Here is a 9,183-nt window from a genome sequence, read left to right on the forward strand (position 1 = left end):
ATTAAAATATAAACTAGTAAGAAAGTATAGTCGGGCGTGACCGACCATATGATACCCTACACCAGTTATGAATATTAAATGTGATTTATTTTTCATAATAAAGCATTTACCTTCAATATTCCCTTGTTCCGATACATTTAAGCAATTTATGGATGAAAAAATAATTTTTTGAAAGAGACTTTATATGGGGGCTAGGGGCATATATAGACCAAGCCCGATAAAATTTTGTGAATATATTTATATTTACATAATATTTTATTGTGCTGAATTTCATCGCGATATTTGTGTTTATAAGTTAATTTGGGACATTCAAGTAATTTTCTGAAGGGGACTTTGTATGGGAGCTAGGGTCAAATGGGGTCCGATCTTTATGAAATTTGGCAGGGTCATCAAGACTTCTATAAAACTTAGTTGTGCCGTATTTTATCGATATATCTGTATATTTAACATAATTATGAGCTCAGAAGCCCTTTTCGGGGGGTTCTGTTCTATGGGGCTAGGTGAAATAATGAACCGATTTTAACCATTTTCAATAGGTATATTCAGTATTAATTATAACATTATTTTGGTTTATTTCGTTGAAGGATTAATGCGTTCCAAAATATAACTCTTACAATTTGAAGTATTGATCATAAAATTGATGAAGAACTACAAAAATACTTTAGAGTCCAACGTTTTACAATTTTTGGAAGTATACCTGTCAGCAGTTGGAATATTAATACAGATTTCCTGAAAATTATTTTATTATAAGGTAATAATTCTAAATTTTTGATACATATGTAATTAGACCGACTCACTCTGTATGGAAAGCTAAAAAGTGTTTTTGTTACCCCTCTCAAAATTTTCCTTGCTTTGTTTTATGATGATTCCCAAAATATTTTAAGTCTAGGGATGACCGTTCGTGAGCTGGACCAAATTAAAAAAAGGTATTTTGGAATTATTTTTTTTAAATTTTTGTTTGTTTTGAAACAAAATATCCAATACGCGGGGTATCGTTTAAAAGGTATTTTAAAGCGCGTCCAATGATGTATTAATCATAAATAACCGTCTGCTTATAATTGTCATATTCCAAAATATTTAAAATTGTTAGGTTTTTCACTAAGAACAAGTAAGAAATTATAGTCGGGCATGGCCGACCATAGATACCCTACACCAATTGCAAATATTAAATGTGATTAATTTCAATAATGAAGCATTTCTGTTGAATCTTATATAGGTTCCAAATAATGTTTGTTCATCTACGGTTGTATGCTGACTAGGCGAAATAAAAGACCGATTTCAATCATTTTCACAGCCTTCGTCATTGGATCCAGAGAATAGTATGTGACCCATTTTAACAAATAATATTCAAAATTCCGATTTGTTGCGTGCACACAAGGTTTACACGGACACAAAGACGGAAATAGCTTAATCGAAGCAGAAAGTGATTCTGAACCTGATACTTAAGGACAAATATTTTTGAGTGTTACAAACATCAGCACATTGTGCCGACTTTTGGATAGATAGTAATATATTAGACGTGGTTAAAAGACAAACGGCCGAAATCGGAAGGTCCGAATGTATGGGGGCTAGGGCAGAAATTTAGCCGATCCTTATAAAATATATTATTGGGAATTATCTATATACATATATAAAAATGAATGTGTGTTTGTTTGTATGATTACATGTTTGTATGTTTGTGCGTTTATATGTTTGTATGTTTGAAAGTTATAGACTACTCCGGCTAAACCGATTTTCTTCAAATTTTCACAGCGTATTCATGTATGTCTGGCAATAAGCTACTTTTTATTTCCGATCATGACGAAAATTGACATTGTTATTTATAATTATATCAAACTTAGTTGTGTCTATTTTTGGGAAGATAGTAGTATATTTGTCGTAGTTATGAGCTAAATGGCCCAAATCGGTAGGTCCGGTTGTATGGGGGCTAGGTCAAAAATTGGTCCGATCCTTGTAAAATTTATTGTTGGGAATTATGTTTATATAAAACTCATTTTTGAAAAGTTTCATCGTGATAATAGTGTTTATAAGTGAATTGTGTACATTCAAGCCATTTTCTGAGGGGGACTTTGTATGGGGGCTAGGGTCAAATAATGCCCGATCTTTACGAAAATCACTAGAATTATTAAAACATATATAAAAATAATTTTTTCCAGTTTTTGTAGAGATAGTAGATCATTTAACATAATTAAGAGGTCAAAAGCCCTATTCGGGGGGTTCGGTTGTATGGGGGCTAGGTAAAATAATGGACCGATTTCAACCATTTTCAATAGCGTTCGTCCTTCGACCAAGAGAAATGCATGTTCCAAATTTCATCAAATTATCTCAAAAATTGCGACCTGTAGAGTGCGCACAAGGTTTACATGGACACACAGACAGACGGACGGACATAGCTTAATCGACTCAGGAAGTGATTCTGAACCGATTGGTATACTTTAAGGTGGGTGTAGGACCAATATTTTTGGGTGTTACAAACATCAGCACAAACGCATAATATCCTCCCCACTATAGTGGTGTAGGGTATAAAAATAAAATGTATGCACAATTTTGCAAATTTTGCGCACCACTAGATGTCGTGTGCACCCTGTAGTAGGGCAAAATTTAAAAAGAAGAAGACGAAAAGAGAAGTTGGCAACGCGGCTGTACAAACTATCTGACAGCTGGAAAATGTATACAGAAACAAAACTATAATGTAAAAAAACTATACGGTTTAGCCAAATGGCTGAAATGGTGTTAAATTGATGGGAACCATATTGGTAACCGAGGTTTCTCGTTACCAAAAAAGTAAGATGTCGGTCTTTTTCATTTTTCCATGCCCAAGAAGAAGGTGGAGCCCGTGGCTGTCAACTTAAAGGAAACGCACCCAATTTCAATTTAAATTAAATAATTTTTATTTTATTTAATATACTTAAAAACACAAAGTATACAGAGGTGTCACTTTTGACATTTAAAAAAGTCTAAAATCAGCTTTTGTTTGATTTTGAAATTGTTTGGTGAGAAGAGGTATATAAAATACAGCTAAAAAAAATTATTGAATTCGTTTTGTGCGAAAAAGAGGGAAATAGTTTTTTGCTTGTGACGCCTCTGTATACCCTGTGCTTAAAAATTTTAAAGTTTACAATTTTAAACTAAATAAAGTTGAACTTAAAACTAAAGGAAATTAAACTTGAAACTAAACAATACAGAAATTTGAAACTAAGCCAACAGCAAATAAGCCACGCCATCGCCAGCTCCATCCATCGTGGGACTCTTTTGGCAGACCAGCACCAGCAATCCTGTGGTGCTCAGGTATCAGGTTTTCGACCGTAGTACTTACCATTCACCCGGACGACCAAACGAACAGGACTTCTAAATACTACTTTTAAATAATTTCCTAGAAAATAAAATATAGAAAAAGATATATAAACAAATATATATATAGAAGTAGGCTTACCTGTCGTTTTTTTTATTCGTCGTCATCCCGTTTGTGATTAAGCCAAACGTGCGCGATTAGGTTTGAGCTCAGGCCAAATATTAATTAAAAAAAAACGCGATAAGTTTGAATTTAGGTTGCCTAGAAATATATACATATATTTGCTAAATAGTGGTCCTTAAAATTATTTAAAGGGTTTTTCCAAAATATTTTTTTTTTACTTACCGTGAATACTCTAACGGACTGAAATACGGACGGACCGAAAACCCATTCCTGCAACCAATCAGCTCGCAAGAATCCTGTCACTCACAGCAGCCAGCCAGTAATCGAGGTTGAGGGACCTAAAAATAAAAGGGAAAACTTAAATAAAAGAAAAAAAAAGACGTAGAATAACTTGAAACTTAAATTAAACTTAAAGCTAAAAACTTAAAAATAAATTTTGTTTAACGTAAAACTAAAATTTGCTTAAAAGTAAAACTAATTTTGCTACAACTAAATTTGTTAAAACTAAATTTTGTTAAAATTTAAACTAAATTTATTTTTGTACTTAAAATTAAAATTTTGGTTAATATCTAAAAAAAAAACTAATTGTTAAAACTTAAAGTTAAATTTGGCTAAAATTTAAAAATTTAAATTTGATTAAAAACTTAAAACTAAATTTTGCTCTAAAACTAAAACTTGCTAAAAACTTTAAACTTATAAATAAAACATTACTTTTGTTAAATTTTTTGTTAATAAACAAGTTTTTATAATGTTCAAATGAAATTTTAAAAATTGTATCATTAATATGATGTGGTAAATTTCTAATAATCGGCGGTAAGTAGGGTGACTAAATGTTTGCAGGGAAGATCAGGGACGTCGAGGAAGTGGACGTCAAGGCGAGGATGAATCCTCGAGAGGGAGGGCCGTATTGTGTATAGGTATGACCGTAGGGAGATGTAGGACTACTTTTGGCCCCTTTTTCTAATAATACCCCAAATGCTGGTATGAATTTTTGTGTTAGTGTGTGTTTGTGGTCCAGATTGCCGGCAAGAACCACCCCATCCGGCGAGCTTTAGCCGCGCAATACGCGGGCATACCAGCGCCGCTAGCAATCTGGCCGCTCTGTCCCTTTTTGTCTTTATGTTGTCTGTTTGTTTATTTAAACAAACAGCTGACACAACACACCACTACATAAATGGCGCCCAACGTGGGGCCCAAAGTAGGTCCATAGACCAATTATAGGAACTATCATTTCCCTGAAGTCTGCGTAGGCCGGTTAGGTTAATAAGAGTCCCTAGCTGTAGCTACGTAGGCGGACGGGATAGTGTATTGACATTTTTAATTTTTTTTCTTCCTTGTAGTTGTTCATTCCGTAAGCAGATTGTCACTGGCTGAGATATAAATGATTGATAGTACAGAATCTTCAGTTTTGTCCTGGATATAATCAGTAACTATACTAAACACAATTCATTTGAAGTCAGTAGTAATAACAAGTAGTTTAGGACCTTGTTTCATAGATTTTCTAAACTTTATTTTGTTATTACTACCGAATTCTGCACTTATTATAAGAAAATATGGTTCCTATGGAGTCCGACTTAGACTACCTAAACTAGCTGTCCAGTCTTCCTAATATACTTTCTAATATCAACTACTTTTATAACTATTCACTCACCCGGATTATCTGCTTCACTGCTCTCATTTGCTTCTCTATTGTTGTTGTTCTTGTTGTTGCAACCTGGAAAAAGTTCGAAGGACTTTAGTAGGGTTTCAAATAGTAATAAATTTAAGTTTTAAATGTTTCATTACAAATACTTGCCAATTCCCATGAATTCCACTGAATTTGGCTTCTAATTGGTGTTTTCGTCCCTTCAGTTCGTCCTCCTCAGGGACACTTGAAGTCTTAATAACCTGTAGGGAAACGAAACTTTAGTTTTTATTATTTTAAAGTTAGCAATAAAATTTTCTAAAAGAATATTTATGAATTGTCTTATGAAAATGTTTATTAGGATTCTCTTTTATAAAATTTTATAACCTAACACTCTTATTTCTATTAGATCTAAGGCTTTAGCCAAAGAATAAATAAGAAATGAAACTGTTGTCAAAAGTACCTAAGTCTACTGTCATCCGGTACCTAACTCTAAGAATGTATTAGTAGAATTCTCAAGTCAACATAGTTGCAAAAAATCGTATTGAAAAATATTGAAAAAAAAATATTACATTTCAATTTATACTTTGAAAGGTTTCTTAAGATATTTTCCACATATTTTATCTACAAACATTTTATAAACACGTCTATTTGTTTTTTAATCTATAATATTGAAAAAATAAATTATTTATTTGAAAATCTTTTTCGTTTACCATACGAAAATTTACAACATTGTTTTTTTTAGTTTTAATTTCAACCAACAAAAATTCAATGTCAAAAAATAAAAAATATTTTTTTTTCGTTTGTAAAAAATATATAATTTTCGGGCTGTTAAATGTGTTTAAATTGTGCAAAAAAATTATAAAATATAATGTTAAGTGATAAAAAAATATTTCAAAGTGCTATTATCCTCAAATTTTCGCGAAAAAGTTTTGAAGTTTGGAGAGAGATCAACATTTTTACATATGTGTTGGATTTACACAGCACTCGTCTGTGAGAAGAGCGTAATGTTATTGTTGTAAAAAAATGACAGCGTTTCACTTCTTGTTTATTCTTTGGCTTTAGCCCCAAATCTTTGGTGGTTTTGGTCCTTGCTTTTTCACCGAACTCTCCCTAATAAGAGGCTTACCTGACCTTTCACTAGGTTCTCGATCTTCCACTTCACTTTCCTCAGGTGTTGGATTAGTGTTCTGTAAAGAAAGTGGAAGCACTCAATTTAGTTTTTGTTTAATGTAGTTACAAGGGGTATTTTCCGCCAAAGTCTCTATAGTAACATTATTTTATTTTCTTGTATTTTTATACTTACGGATCCTAAACGAAATCTAAGGCCAGTTTGTAGTTCAAGATCCTCCAGAAGTTTAATCTGAAAGTATAGAGAATTCACATAATTAGTAAAATTATATTAAAAAAAAAAACACACAAAAAAATATTAAAAAATTATAAAAAAAAATAGTAAAAAAAAAATATAAAAAAACATATGAATTACAAAAAAAAAACTGAATTAATACTGTATTTTTAAACATTTTCAAATTTTTTATTATTTTTCGCTTTTATTTTGAGAGTTTTAGTTTTCTTCTACGCTTTTATTCACAGCACACTTTTTGCGAACACCCGTTTTCGTTATTTAATTCACTTTTTTTCACAATAGTTTTTTTACATTTTTATAAACAAGTTTTTTTACTCGCCTTAATACTTTCCTTTTCACCAATTTCTTTTAAGTAATTTTTCAAAAATTTTCGTTTAATTTCCTAAATTTTAATTTTTTTTCACTTTCACGGAAATTTTGCAAACCACTGTAAAAAAAAATTTAAGTTTTAATTAATTAACAACACCATAGCCCAGTTCAATAGTTTTATTTCTTTGTTTTGTTTCAAAAACTAACACTTTTATCCGCCACTGTATTTTCCAAAATTAGTTTTATTTTACACCACACAGTTTCTTCACACACACGGTCAAAATATTCACTTAACACCATAGAATAATTTTTTTTTATTGTGTCACAACACTTTTGTTTTTCACGGTATTCTTTTATTTTTGTTTTACACCGGCTTATTTTACCATCACTTTAGTTTCAGTTTCACTTTCATTTTTATTCACTTTTATTTTTTTTTTTAAACACCGCACACTTTTAATCGTCACTGTAAATTCCGTTTTTAGTTTTTATTTTTTTTATTTACTTTTATTCACCGTCAACAATTCATTCGCACAATAGTTTAAATTTAGTTTCACTTTTAATTTTTTTATTTCACTTTTGTCGCACACTGTAGATTCCATTTTTATTTTTATTCACAGACACAAATCCGTTTTACACAATAGTTTCATTTAATTTCTTTATTTTTTTAATTTTTCACTTTAATTTTGTTTTTCACTTCACTTTTGTCCCGCACTGTAATTTCTGGAAAAATAATTTTTAGATTTTAAATTGTTACCGGCAATAATTTATTAATTTTTTTTAAAGTTTTTTTTATTTTGAATAGTCCGTCCGCGCACTTTTTGTACTCACTGTATTTTCCAAATTTTTTTTTATCACAATAACACGTTACACTCACTTAAAACACTTTTATTTAGTTTTATTCACACACACTTTTCACACTCACTGTAGTTTCCAAAAATCCCTAATAACACTTTAACTTTTATTTTTAAAACACTTTATTTTAAATTTTACACTTAAAATCCATTTTCACTTACCTTGCACATGTCCAACTCCAGAAATTACATCAGCGCCTACCCAATAGCTAACTGTAGTCACATTCCTGAAAGAAACAAACAAAAAAATGTATTAAGAATTTTTGTTAACCTTGAATGAATTAAAATAATTTTTACTTGCCAATTTTCCACCAGAATCTGCAGCATCTTCCGTCTTTTCCTGAAAAGAAAATATAAAAAAAATGTAGTGGTGTGTTGTGTCAGCTGTTTGTTTAAATAAACAAACAGACAACATAAAGAACAAAAAGGGACAGAGTGGCCAGATTGCTAGCGGCGCTGGTATGCCCGCGTATTGCGCGGCTAAAGCTCGCCGGATGGGGTGGTTCTTGCCGGCAATCTGGACCACAAACACACACTAACACAAAAATTCATACCAGCATTTGGGGTATTATTTGAAAAAGGGGCCAAAAGTAGTCCTGCATCTCCCTACGGTCATACCTATACACAAATTATGACCCTCCCTCTCGAGGATTCATCCTCGCCATGACGTCATCTTCCTCGACGTCCCATACCTTCCCTGCAAACATTTATTCACCCTACTTACCGCCGATTATTAATAAAGTTAGCCGATCATATTAATGATAACAAAATTTTAAAATTTCATGTAAACATTATAAAAATTTTTGTTTATTTATAGTAAAGGATTTAACAAACTTGGCAAAGTTTAGTTTTTAGCGAATTTAGTTCTTTTTTTATATTCAGCAAAATTTAATTTTAAGATTTTAGCAAACTTTAGTTAACAAAATTTAGTTTTTAGTTTTAATTTTATCAAATTTAGTTTTTAGCAACTTTAGATTCTAGCAAATTTAGTTTTTAGTTTTAGTTTTTTTTAAGATTTTAACAAAATTTGGTTTTTAGTATTTTAGCGTTTAGATTTAAAGATTTAATCAAATTTTAGTTTTTAATTTTTAGCAAATTATAGTTTTTAAGTTTTAATGTTTCAAATTTCATTTAAGTTTTTAATTCATTTTGAGTTTTTTCTTCTTTTAATTCAAGATTTTCCCTTCTACTTTCAGGTTCCTCAACATGGACAGCTGGCAGGACTAACGCATATGGACTTTTGGTGCGAGCTGGTTGCAGGTGTGGTTTTCTGTCCGTCCGTTTTATAGTCTGTTCGGGTATTTCAGGTAAGTATCAAAAAATATATATTATAAGAACCTTTTAAATAATTTGTTTTTTTTTTTTCTCTTTTTTTTTGTATATACTGGTTTCCGGCAACCTATGAGAAAAAATCCACCGCGACACTATTCATAAGTAGGCCTGAGCTCAACCCTAACCTTACGCGCACGCCTGGTTCAATTTCAACCCGCGGACTGGCTTCGAGCAACTAACCGTAAGGTTTGCCTATAAACTAATATATAGCTGCTTTCTTTTTTTTTTTGTTTACTGAAAATTTTTTATTCCTTTTTTTTTTATATATAGAAATTATCTAAAAGGA

General features: G+C 31.2%; 1 long non-coding RNA gene across 1 annotated transcript; it reads right to left on the reverse strand.

Annotated features, from left to right (window-relative positions):
• Positions 1-3,018: 3,018 nt before the first annotated feature.
• Positions 3,019-7,951, reverse strand: LOC119605202. The gene is made up of 9 exons (XR_005231570.1): positions 7,863-7,951; positions 7,728-7,792; positions 6,346-6,402; positions 6,169-6,229; positions 5,201-5,302; positions 5,067-5,129; positions 3,638-3,753; positions 3,434-3,553; positions 3,019-3,373 (listed from the first exon to the last, which is right to left on the reverse strand). It is a non-coding gene; the product is annotated as an uncharacterized LOC119605202 (long non-coding RNA).
• Between the last annotated feature and the right edge of the window lie 1,232 nt (positions 7,952-9,183).

This window comes from Lucilia sericata, unplaced genomic scaffold, assembly GCF_015586225.1.
Source record: "Lucilia sericata isolate MDLA Ls3-8-SP2 unplaced genomic scaffold, ASM1558622v1 Contig000463F_arrow, whole genome shotgun sequence".
Classification (NCBI taxonomy): domain Eukaryota; kingdom Metazoa; phylum Arthropoda; class Insecta; order Diptera; family Calliphoridae; genus Lucilia; species Lucilia sericata.